Below are 10,476 nucleotides of genomic sequence, written 5' to 3'. Positions count from 1 at the left end.
ATCAGTAGGGGCCCAATATGCTACTGGAGATCAGTGGAGAAATAACTCCAGAAAGAATGAAGGGATGGAGCCAAAGCAAAAAGAATACCCAGCTGTGGATGTGACTGGTGATAGAAGCAAGGTCCAATGCTGTAAAGAGCAATATTGCATAGGAACCTGGAACGTTAGGTCCATGAATCAAGGCAAAATGGAAGTGGTCAAACAAGAGATTGCAAGAGTGAATGTCGACATTCTAGGAATCAGCGAACTGAAATGGACTGGAATGGGTGAATTTAACTCAGATGACCATTATATCTACTACTGTGGACAGGAATCCCTCAGAAGAAATGGAGTAGCCATCATGGTCAACAAAAGAGTCTGTAATGCAGTACTTGGATGCAATCTCAAAAACGACAGAATGATCTCTGTTCGTTTCCAAGGCAAACCATTCAATATCACAGTAATCCAAGTCTATGCCCCAACCAGCAATGCTGAAGAAGCTGAAGTTGAATGGTTCTATGAAGACCTGTAAGACCTTTTAGAACTAACACCCAAAAAAGATGTCCTTTTCATTATAGGGGACTGGAATGCAAAAGTAGGAAGTCAAGAAACACCTGGAGTAACAGGAAAATTTGACCTAGGAATAGGGAATGAAGCAGGGCAAAGACTAATAGAGTTTTTCCAAGAAAATGCACTGGTCATAGCAAACACCCTCTTCCAACAACACAAGAGAAGACTACACATGGACACCACCAGATGGTCAACACCGAAATCAGACTGATTATATTCTTTGCAGCCAAAGATGGAGAAGCTCTATACAGTCAACAAAAACAAGACCAGGAGCTGACTGTGGCTCAGATCATGAACTCCTTATTACCAAATTCAGACTTAAATTGAAGAAAGTAGGGAAAACCACTAGACCATTCAAGTATGACCTAAATCAAATCCCTTATGATTATACAGTGGAAGTGAGAAATAGATTTAAGGGCCTAGATCTGATAGATAGAGTGCCTGATGAACTATGGGTGGAGGTTTGTGACATTGTACAGGAGACAGGGATCAAGACCATCCCCATGGAAAAGAAATGCAAAAAAGCAAAATGGCTGTCTGGGGAGGCCTTACAAATAGCTGTGAAAAGAAGAGAAACAAAAAGCAAAGGAGAAAAGGAAAGATATAAGCATCTGAATGCAGAGTTCCAAAGAATAGCAAGAAGAGATAAGAAAGCCTTCCTCAGCGATCAATACAAATAAATAGAGGAAAACAACAGAATGGGAAAGACAAGAGATCTCTTCAATAAAATTAGAGATACCAAGGGAACATTTCATGCAAAGACGGGCTCAATAAAGGACAGAAATGGTATGGACCTAACAGAAGCAGAAGATATTAAGAAGAGATGGCAAGAATATACAGAAGAACTGTACAAAAAAGATTTCACGACCCAGATAATCACGATGGTGTGATCACTGACCTAGAGCCAGGCATCCTGGAATGTGAAGTCAAGTGGGCCTTAGAAAGCATCACTACGAACAAAGCTAGTGGAGGTGATGGAATTCCAGTTGAGCTATTTCAAATCCTGAAAGATGATGCTGTGAAAGTGCTGCACTCCATATGCCAGCAAATTTGGAAAACTCAGCAGTGGCCACAGGACTGGAAAAGGTTGGTTTTCGTTCCAATCCCAAAGAAAGGCAATGCCAAAGAATGCTCAGACTACTGCACAGTTGCACTCATCACAGATGCTAGTAAAGTAATGCTCAAAATTCTCCAAGCCAGGCTTCAACAAGATATGAACTGTGAAATTCCTGATGTTCAAGCTGGATTTAGAAAAGGCAGAGGAACCAGTGATCAAAATGCCAACATCTGCTGGATCATCAAAAAAGCAAGAGAGTTCCAGCAAAACATCTATTTCTGCTTTATTGACTATGCCAAAGCCTTTGACTGTGTGGATCACAATAAACTGTGGACAATTCTGAAAGACATGGGAATACCAGACCACCTCACCTTCCTCTTGAGAAATCTGTATGCAGGTCAGGAAGCAACAGTTAGAACTGGACATGGAACAACAGACTGGTTCCAAATAGGAAAAGGAGTACGTCAAGGCTGTATATTGTCACCCTGCTTATTTAATTTCTATGCAGAGTACATCATGAGAAATGCTGGGCTGGAAGAAGCACAAGCTGGAATCAAGATTGCTGGGAGAAATACCAATAACCTCAGATATGCAGATGACACCAGCCTTATGGCAGAAAGTGAAGAACTAAAGAGCCTCTTGAGAAAGTGAAAGTGGAGAGTGAAAAAGTTGGCTTAAAGCTCAACATTCAGAAAACAAAGTCATGGCATCCGGTCCCATCACTTCATGAGAAATAGATGGGGCAGTGGAAACAGTGTCAGACTTTATTTTTTTGGGCTCCAAAATCACTGCAGATGGTGACTGCAGCCATGAAATTAAAAGATGCTTACTCCTTGGAAGGAAAGTTATGACCAGCCTAGATAGCATATTCAAAAGCAGAGACATTACTTTGCCAACAAAGGTTTGTCTAGTCAAGGCTATGGTTTTTCCTGTGGTCATGTATGGATGTGAGAGTTGGACTGTGAAGAAAGCTGAGCACTGAAGAATTGATGCTTTTGAACTGTGGTGTTGGAGAAGACTCTTGAGAGTCCCTTGGACTGCAAGGAGATCCAACCAGTCCATTCTGAAGGAGATCAGCCCTGGGATTTCCTTGGAAGGAATGATGCTGAAGCTGAAACTCCAGTACTTTGGCCACCTCATGCAAAGAGTTGACTCATTGGAAAAGACCCTGATGCTGGGAGGGATTGTGGGCAGGAGGAGGAGGGGATGACAGAGGATGAGGTGGCTGGATGGCATCACTGGCTCGATGGACATGAGTCTGAGTGAACTCCGGGAGTTGGTGATGGACAGGGAGGCCTGGCGTGCTGCGATTCATGGAGTCGCTAAGAGTTGGACATGACTGAGCGACTGAACTGAACTGAACTGAATATCTTTATTACAAGAGTACCTATTAATAGAGGATGTAATACGGGATATCCTTGTCTTACAATAACAGACAATGCTTTATTACATTTTACCGCTATGTATATTGATTTTGTAGAAATAATTTCTGGCTCCTTAAGAAGTTTTTTCTTTAAGAATGAATAGATTTTTAATTTTTATCTAGTAATTTTTTAATAAGTGTATTTAGCAGGCTACGTGAGTTTCCCCATCAATTGTTTCCTCTGGTAAAGCACCTGAAAGCATTCCCAGTATTGTATGAACCTTACATTTTGGGGATAAATCATGTTGTTGTAATGTTTTATGTTTTTCTTACATCAATATATTTAGCTTGCTAATATTTTAGTATTTTCACATCCACATTTATGAGTGAGATTGACCTAAATTTTTAATTTCTCCTAATGTATTATTGGCTTTAATGTAAGATTATATATACTTTATGGAATAATTCAAGCATTGTTACTCTTTTTCTTTTCTAGAAGTCATGTAAAACTCTGAATATTTTGTACAACTCCCTTATAAAGATCTCTAGCCCTGGTGTTACCTTTGTGGAAAGAATTTTTTAAAAGTTATTAACTATGTTTCCTTCAACTGTATAGGACTATTCAAATATTTTATTTATTCTTGACTCAATTTTAGTACATTATTGTTTTCTAGGAATTTGTCATTTTGTATATGCTTTTGAGATTTTTACATAAAGATGTTTATAATATTTTATCATCTCTTAATATCTGCTGGTGTGTAATTAGGGCCTCTGTTAATCTGCATGATTGCTCAGTTTTATATTCTTTTTTAATCTGGACTGCCTTGCCAGTTCACTTTCTTCTATACTGTATATTTTTCTTGTTAAATTTCTCATTTTATTACTCTTTCTCCATTCTGCAGGCTTTTCCTTTTTTTTCTTTTGATATTATAATTTAACTTATGAATGGTTTGCTTTTCCTCTTTTCTAGAATGACTGTCCAAAGTTATAGATTTCCCTTTAAACTTGCCACATTATTTGCTTTTTAAAATTTGTAAGGTATTTTTGTTATCATTCAATTCTATATATTGTTTCCTTACTAATTTTGGAAAAATCTATGAGCTACTTGTAGATGTAATTAAAAAAAATACAAGCATATAATTCTTCAACTATTCTTTTTTGTTGTTGTTTTAGATTTTTTTTTTTTTTCGGTAAAAGGAGATAAAGATTCAAAGATCACACAAACGTATATCTAGCTTAGTCCAGTACTATAGGGCAAACACTCTTGAAATCACAATCCAGTTCAATTCAGGATGCCTTGTCAGTCACCCCAGAAGGCCCCTCATGTGTCCTGCCCCAAGCATAAGCCTTTTATCCTTCCAAAATATTCTGAGAATTTATTATCCTAAAACTTAAAGTAGCTATTTCCTTTCATTTAACCAGTCAAAATTTCATTTCTATGCCCTAATCTTGCCCATTATTTTTATTTAATATACATGTTAATTCTCTTAATGTAAATCTTCCTCTTCTTCCTTTTCTTTTCCTCCCATTTTATCTGATTTGGAACAAGACTCATTTATCACCGTCGAGGTTTTGCTAATCCATCCTCCTGTTGCAGTGTGCCAGTTGCACATTCATGTTGCTCTATTCCCTGTATTTCCTGAATATAGGATAAAAGTGTGACCAAGTAAATTTTTTTTTAACTTATTTACAGCGATAGTGTGTGTGCTTAGTTGCTCAGGCCTGTGCAACTCTTTGCTACTCCCTGGACTGTAGACCACCAGGCTCCTCTGCTCATGGGATTTTCCAGGTAAGAATACTACAGAGGGTAGCCATTCCCTTCTCCAGGCGATCTTCCTGAGGCAGGGATTGAACCCATATCTCCTGCATTGCAGGCAGATTCTTTATTGTCTGAGCCACCAGCGAAGCCCCTTCATTACTCTATATATTGCTAATTCTGCTTTTAAATGAAATAAACAGTGAAGGGTCACAACGTTTTTATTTTTCTTGGTTCTTAGTTGGTATTGTTGGCGGTTGATGAATGTTAAACTTCTTTTATGTCAAAAGTACATCCCTAATAAAAGTGGGAAAAAGACTGAGACCTTTGAATCCTAACATTTTTAGGTAGTAAAGAACTTGTGCAATGTCTCCCAGATGGCTTTAGAGCTCCCAAACAGATCTTGTGATTTCCCCTTGGAAAAATATTTCTTTCTACAGTTAAAAAGCTGACATTGAACAGAATCTTCCTCTAGTGACTATATAAACTTCACATGGCCAAGTTTTGTATTCCTGCACTTAATGAACTTAAAGAATAAGCATGCACATCTTTCCTCTTTCCCACAACAAAAGATATATTTGAGATAATGACTCACCTTGAATCTCACAAATCTATTAAAAGAAGACCCAGTGGATCTTCAACTACTTATAACGTTTATAAACCTCACACATGCATCTCTAATTTTATGGCCAATGGTAGTGAATATTTTTAATAACAAAATAGACAAATAGTAGTAGTTTTAACTCAGAGCATCCCTCTATCCCACATTGGGAGGGAATGACCTACTCTTTCTAATTCTGTTTAATGTCTGATGATATTTTTTTTATAATAATGCTGGAGTTAGCTGAATTTATAAGAAAGTAGGAGTTCAGAGAATCTTTTGATGACCTGGTTCAGCCTCTTCAATTTAGGTAATTGAACTGGCATCCTCAAGTTTAAGGTGTCATTTTTTCTTTCCCCTAATAGATTTTGGAAAGGACAGTAAATGAATGGAAAAGTACTAGGCACTTGAGACACAACTTTTAAATCATTCTGGTTACAGTTCTGCTTAGGAACAATTTAGACGTGGGAAATCAGGTGATAAAGAGTTTAGGACAGAAATCAGTTTTATATTGATGTCTGATGAGACCCTGGAACATTTAATTCTTCTTGGTTCCAGAATTTATTCATGAATTAGTCAGTATCCATAAAGCTGAAGACTATTGGGATTTAGAAACAGACTTTTTATATTTTTTGGTCTCTTCTTAAACTTTTCAGAAAAACTAGCAAGCTGGACTATGATTTCTGTTTTCTTATATGTTTGTTTTTGTATAGTTGTACCTTTCAGGGCATCAGACTTCTAAAGGAAGTTCAATCAATAGCATCTGTGATAGATTAACAGTGGGTGCACCTTATTTTACTTTGCCTTCTGTTGAAAGATGGCATTTCTCCTCTTGAATCTGGGCTTGCCTTACAGATTTGGTTGATCATAAAATGCTGTAGAGTAAAATTCTGAGCCTTCTCAGGCTGGTTGATAAGAATTCATGCAGCTTCCATCTGGGCCTCTTTGAATACTTGCTTTTGAAACTGATCATGCTGTGAGGAAGCCCAACCAGCCCCAGGGAGTGGCCCTCGGCCAACAGCCCCAGATGAACTCCCAGCTGACACTCGCAGCAACTTGATAGCCATGTTGGAATCATATCCTCCAGACCAGTTGGGCTGCTGATGCTTCATGGGATCATGATGAGCCTATTCTGCCAAACTCTTCCCAAATTGTAAATTTACAAGCCAAAAATATGATTGTTTTTATTCCAAGCTATCAAATTCTAGATGATTTGTTATACAGCAATAGATTACAAAGTAGCATGTTATTTCCTGGACTGATTTCTCACTCAATAGGAAATAAGACAAAGGAGTCAAGAGAATGGAAACCCAGCTATTTTCTGATTTTCAACAGTGGTTAAGTTGGAAGATTTGTCTTAGTTTGAGCTAAAGTTAGTTTGCTGAGACCTACCCTGCATTTCTGAACTTGCCCACCTGAAGCAAAGTTGAATTTTCGGGAGACATAGGTCATTGTCTCCCTCCAGTCCAGGTGGAGAGGAGAAAGAGACTAAGCCCTCCATTCTTAAGCCATTTAATAGATCAGATTCACTCATTAGAGAAACATAGATCAATGACTCACCACCAATGAGTCATTTCACAAGCCTTCTCCCTGGAGAAGAGCCTGGAAGTATTTAGCAGCAAATTGGACAATAACCTTTGACGCTGGAACTCTGGCAATGTGGTCAGGGCTGAAGTCATCCATGGGAGAATCATCATGACATCTGAATATGTGTAGCCCTGAGAGATCAGCTGGGCATTTTGGTTTGCTGTGTGTTGGGGCAAGATGAGCCTGGTTCAGTGACAGAGTAATAGCTAACCATGAAAAAGACAGATGGTTGTATAGCAATGATTGACAGAGTTTTCAGATTGGCAAATGGTTGTCAGGTCAGAGAGGGCAACGAAGCTCACAACATTTGCCATAGCCTTGCCTAAGTATCTTTGATCATAAACAGTTTCCCATTGGCCACAAAGCTCAGCCCATGTTTCAACATTAGCATCTGAAGCTCCAATACTTTGGCCACCTATGCGAAGAACTGACTCTTTGGAAAAGACCCTAAGGCTGGGAATATTGAAGGCAGGAGGAGAAGGGGACAACAGAGGATGAGATGGTTGGATGGCTCAATGGACATGAGTGTGAGAAAGCTCCTAGAGTTGGTGATGGACAGGGAAGCCTGGCGTGCTGCAGTCCATGGGGTCACAGAGAGTCAGACAAGACTGAGCGACTGAACTGAACTACTGAATCATGCAGTAAACTTATAAAAGTCCAAGTAGAGTAAGAAAACAAAAAACTCCAAGTAGGTATTTAAGAGATTTGATATTATCTCAGAGAATTGGGAGAACTTAGGAATTCAACAAAGGTAAGCAATGCAGGAAAATAATAAGGCTAATAGAAATATCAAGATAAAGAAGAGGCATGACTTTGAGCAGGCTCCGGGAGTTGGTGATGGACACGGTAGCCTGGTGTGCTGCAGTCCATGGGGTCACAAAGAGTCAGACATGACCGAGTGGCTGAACTGAACTGAGGATGCCTCAGTTTGCACCTATGATAACTTGCTCACAGAAAGAACATGAAGATATCAGTATGCGTGTAGACAAGATGGTGAAGTAGAATGACCTTGAGCTCACCTCCTCTCACAAGAACCATAAAATTACAATTAATTACTGGACCACTGTCAATAAAAAAGAATGGAATCTATAAAAAATATATTCTACATCTGAAGACAAAGAAAATGAAAATGAAATTGCTCAGTTGTGTCCGACTCTTTGCGACCCCATGGACTGTAGCCCATCAGGCTTCTCCATCCATGGGATTCTCCAGGCAAGAGTACTGGAGTGGGTTGCAATTTCCTTCTCCAGGGGATCTTCTCAACGCAGGGATCGAACCTGGGTCTTCTGCATTGTAGGCAGATGCTTTATAGTCTGAGCCACCAGGGAAATCCAAAGACATAAAGATGAAACCAAATGAGACAGTAGGAGGGATGCACTCATGATACAATCAAATCCCACACCACCCCCCCAGAAGAGTGACACCGAAACTGGGGAGTAATTAGATCACAGATATAATTATTATTATATATTATATTATGTATGTTATGTATATTATATTATATAAATATCTGCTCCATCTTGCAGGAGTGAGAGTTCTCAGCCCCATGTCAGGCTTCCCAGTCTCGTGGTCCGGCCTCAGGAGGAGGAACTCCCAGAGCGTTTGGCTTTGCAGGCCAGAAGTGCCTGACTACAGGAGCGCCACAGGACTAGGGGAAACAGAGACTCCACTCTCAGAGGGTGCATACAAGGTCTCATGCACACTAGGACCCAGGACTAAAGCAGTGACTCCATAGGAGCCTGGGGCAGCCCTACCAGCTGGTCTTGGAGGGTCTTCTGGGCAGACAGGGAATGGCTGTGTGTCTCTCTGGGGTCATAAAAGTTTGTGGAAGAAATATCAGGGAGTGCTCATCTTCTTGAACTCTTGCTGGAGGCAGACATATTGCTTGGGTAATCATTACCAAGGCTTGGCCTCACCCAACAGCTACTCAGTAGCCAGTAAGTTCTCATGCTGGGACACCTAAGGCCAAACAACCAACAAGGTGGGACCACAGTGCCACCCATTAGCAGACAGGCTGCCTAAAGTCTTCTTGAGGACACAGCCACCTCTAGATAACCCCCTTGACACAGCTCTGTTCACCAGAGGATATGGTATATTTGTTGTTGTTCAGTCTCTCAGTGGTGTCTGACTCTTTTCCACCCCATGGACTGTAGCACACCAGGCTTCCCTGTCCTTCACTATCTTTCAGAGATTGCTCAAACTCATATCCATTGAGTTTGTGATGCCATCTAGCCATCTTGTCCACTGTTGGCCCCTTCTCCTCCTGCCTTCAATCTTTCCCAGCATCAGGGTATTTTACAAAGAGTCAGCTTTTCACATCAGGTGGCCAAAGTATTGGAGCTTCAGCTTTAGCATCAGACTTCCAATGAATATTTAGGACTTATTTCCTTTAGGACTAACTGGTTTGATCTCCTTGCTGTCCAAGGGTCTCTGAAGAGTCTTCTACAACACCACAGTTCAAAAGCATCAATTCTTTGGCACTCAGCCTTCATAATGGTCTGTACATGACTACTGGAAAAACCATAGCTTTGACAATACAGATGTTTGTTGGCAAAGTGGTCTCTCCTTTTTAATATGCTCTCTAGGTTGGTCATAGCTTTTCTTCCAAGAAGCAAGCGTCTTTTAATTTCATGGCTTCAGTCACCATCTGCAGTGATTTTGGAGCCCAAGAAAATAAAGTCTGTCACTGTTTCCATTATTTATCCATCTATTTGCCATGAAGTGATGGGACCAGATGCCACGATAATAGTTTTTTGAATGTTGAGTTTTAAGCCAGCTTTTTCACTCTCCTCTTTCACCTTTATCAAGAGACTCTTTAGTTCCTCTTCACTTTCTGTCACAAGGTGGTGTCATCTGCATATCTGAGGTTAATGTGAAATGCTGGGCTGGATGATCACAAGCTGTAATAAAGATTGCCAGGAGAAATATCAATAACCTCAGATATGCAGATGACACCACCCTTGTGCATATAAGTTAAATAAATGTGGTGACAATATATGGCCTTGATGTACTCCTTTCCCAATTTGGAACCAGTCCATTGTTCCATGTTCAGTTCTAACTGTTGCTTCTTGACCTGCATACAGACTTCTCGGAGGCAGTAATTTGGTCTGGTATTCCCATCTCTTTAGGGATTTTCCGCAGTTTGTTGCGATCCATACAGTTGTGATTCACCTGGTAAAGAATCCACCTGTAATGTTGGAGACCTGGGTTTGGGAAGATTCCCTGGAGAAGGGACCAGCTACCCACTCCAGTATTCTGGCCTGGAGAATTCCATGGACTATATAGTTCATGGGATGGCAAAGAGTCATACATGACTGAGTGACTTTCACTTCATTCACACAGTCAAAGGCTTTAGCATAGTCAATGAAGCAGAAGTAAATGTTTTCTTGGAATTCTCTTGCTTTTTCTATGATCCAAGGGATGTTGGCAATTTGATCTCTGGTTCCTCTGCTTTTTCTAAATCCAGTTTGAATATCTGGAAGTTCTTGGTTCATGTACTGGCATATTGAATGCAACACTTCAGCAGTATCATCTTTAGGGTTTGAAATAGGTCAGCTGGAATT

The sequence above is a fragment of the Bubalus bubalis genome, chromosome 16, assembly GCF_019923935.1.
Source record: "Bubalus bubalis isolate 160015118507 breed Murrah chromosome 16, NDDB_SH_1, whole genome shotgun sequence".
In the NCBI taxonomy this organism is placed as follows: Eukaryota; Metazoa; Chordata; class Mammalia; order Artiodactyla; family Bovidae; genus Bubalus; species Bubalus bubalis.
This window is presented reverse-complemented; position numbering follows the sequence as displayed.